At 43.5% G+C, this 2894-nt stretch overlaps 1 protein-coding gene across 1 annotated transcript in view; it reads right to left on the reverse strand.

Moving 5' to 3' along the window:
- Positions 1-2894, reverse strand: part of LOC101848395 — a gene marked incomplete at its 5' end in the record, with an annotated part of 76418 nt that overhangs the window by 26584 nt on the left and 46940 nt on the right.

Genomic DNA, 2894 nt, shown 5'->3' on the forward strand with positions numbered 1-2894 from the left:
GGGTGGAAGAACCCAAACAAATGAGTCTTTTGTCTGAAGCATAACAACACTATTTAAACCACTGGGTGGTTGGCGGGTGCTCTGATATGGTTTGCTCCTTCTTATCTATCAAACATCTATCGTCCTTATCTCCCCTTCTTCTTTTTTATGTTTGTTACTCTCTTGTAACACCTCTAATCTTTTGGCGCTCATATGACCTTATGCAGTTCCGAGCTCTGTAAAACCTCTACTAAAACTAAAAACCACTGGGGAGGAGGACTGCGTCCACTCTGCCTGTCATGGCTAGCCAGTCCAGGCTTAGAGAGACACAACATCCCAACACACTAATGGAAATACTTGATGAAAATTCTCCACATGAGAATCAAACTCACATCTCCTGCAAGCAATGGTGATGCATCCTACTGCTACACCACAGATACTGGTCAGGAGTCATTGTCTAAAGTAAAACAAGCAAACACATCATGAATCATTCCATTACCAAAAGGTCTCGCTTCAATACCGTAAAAAACCAAAAATTTTCAAACAGTTCATTTCTGTTCTTTTCTGACTTCATTTTTAAAATGTACATGTTTTCCTGCCCCCTCCTGCCCACCCAGCAGTATTGAGTACCTGACTTCGAGTTGGGGAAGTAAAGGCGGCGTGGAAAGGAACTGGCCACCCTACCACAAAATGCCGAAGGCCCAGAAAGTTGTCTCACTACTGTGGAATTCGGATTTAACGAGATGAGATAGATTCCCCGTTTTTTTTCTTCTTTAAAATCAATAAAAGTAACCCGGATTCAAAGAGCACTTAAATCAGTGAGCTCGGATTCAACGAGGTCGCTTCTAGGGTGTACAGTCCCCGCAGACGTGGCTTTGCTAAATTTCCCCCCAGAACGAACTTTATCTATTCCCGGAAAATATCCATTGCACCTGCATCGTGAACCAATATTCACTTAACCGATTGCATGCGACATATTAAACGTTCTTATACAACCAACACATGTGTTGTTGGCACACGCACGTGTCTACTCTGGCGTGTGTAGGGGTCGGATGGACGGCCTGCACACGTGTGGCTCTGTGTGCGTGTCGGGGAGGGGGGGCACTAGCAGTCCGGGCGTTGAACGTCGCAGACACAAACTCGTCAGTCTTTTTTTCCCCTCGGCAACCGATAATTACTACAATAATAACCTAGTCTTGACATAGATCTACATACCGAATTATGCGCTGGTCTATGGAATCAAAAGTTGCCGTATGCTAGGCTCTACACAGTAACACAACTTTTTGGCAAACAAACGAGCTCAGGCGTGTGTATTTGAATGAATCTGACTTTTTTTTACACAGCTCAAAATATGCAGGCATTTCAGGCACTACTTGTGGCTTCTCTTGTACATTATTTGCTCAGTGCCAGAAATTATCTTCACAAAACCTTGTGTTTGCTATAACGAACACTCGGATTCAACGAGATTTTAGGTCAGGCCCGACGACCTCATTGAATCCGAGTTCTACTGTAACAAGGCAATCCCTAATGTCCGGATCGGATGCGGGAACAACTTTACTTTTTACGTGTTTTCCTGCTGCCAATGACATAGATGATTGCAGCTCAGGCTGAGAGGGCCAACCTGGGCTGAGAGGGCCAACCTGGGCTGAGAGGGCCAACCTGGGCTGAGAGGGCCAACCTGGGCTGAGAGGGCCAACCTGGGCTGAGAGGGCCAACCTGGGCTGAGAGGGCCAACCTGGGCTGAGAGGGCCAACCTGGGCTGAGAGGGACAACCTGGGCTGAGAGGAACAACCTGGGCTGAGAGGAACAACATCCTACCAAAAGACAGAACATTCGATAACATTTTCCCCACTCTGAACCTGAACTCGTATCTCCCGCAAAGTGCCTAACTACTACACCACAGACATCAGCTTTCAGACTTTGATGCAATAGACGAAAGTAAAATCATTTTAAAAAAAGGGATAGTGCATGGTTCTGCAGTTCCTCTGAAGTGTTTTTTTGTTTTAGTAGTTTTTCGGCACTCGCATCTGCATAAGGTCATATGAGCGCCAGAAAATTAGAGGTGTTACAAGAGAGTAACAAACATAAAAAAGAAGAAAGGGAGATAAGGACGATAGATGTTTGACAGGAAAGAAAAGCAAACCACACCAGAGCACCCGCCAACCACTGAAACACTGATATTTGTTTGAGTAAAGAGAAAGGAATCAACACACCAACCACCAGTCAGTGCAGGAACAAAGTAAAGCAGACAGACAGAAACAACAGAGGAACGAAAAGAAGCAAATCCTACCAGTGACACATTCCAACCACCCGTAAATATTGCCATTTCCATTTCTCAACATCCAACGTGCAATGATCAAAAAGATCAAGATGCCACCTTCAGGATTTTTGTTTTAGTAGAGGTTTTACGGCGCTCGCAACTTCATAAGGTCATACAAGCGCCAGAAGATTAGAGGTGTCACAAGAGAGTAACAAGCATAAAAAAGAAGAAGGGGAGATAAGGATGATGGATGTTTGATAGGAAAGAGGAAGCAAACCACACCAGAGCACCCGCCAACCGCCCACTCTTTCAGGTTTACAGAGTCAAAATAAAACTAAAGTATAAAGGAGCAAAGAAACTCTGCCTTTGTTTTTGCTCTTTCAACACAGAGAAGCACACCAACACAATTAGGTCATTTAGAGCTGGTTTTAGTTTAGTTTTAGTACGAGTTTTCAACACAATAAGGTCATTTAGAGCTGGTTTTAGTTTAGTTTTAGTATGAGTTTTCAACACAATTAGGTCATTTAGAGCTGGTTTTAGTTTAGTTTTAGTATGAGTTTTCAACACAATAAGGTCATTTAGAGCTGGTTTTAGTTTAGTTTTAGTACGAGTTTTCAACACAATAAGGTCATTTAGAGCTGGTTTTAGTTTAGTT

This window comes from Aplysia californica, unplaced genomic scaffold (assembly GCF_000002075.1).
Source record: "Aplysia californica isolate F4 #8 unplaced genomic scaffold, AplCal3.0 scaffold01066, whole genome shotgun sequence".
NCBI lineage: Eukaryota > Metazoa > Mollusca > Gastropoda > Aplysiida > Aplysiidae > Aplysia > Aplysia californica.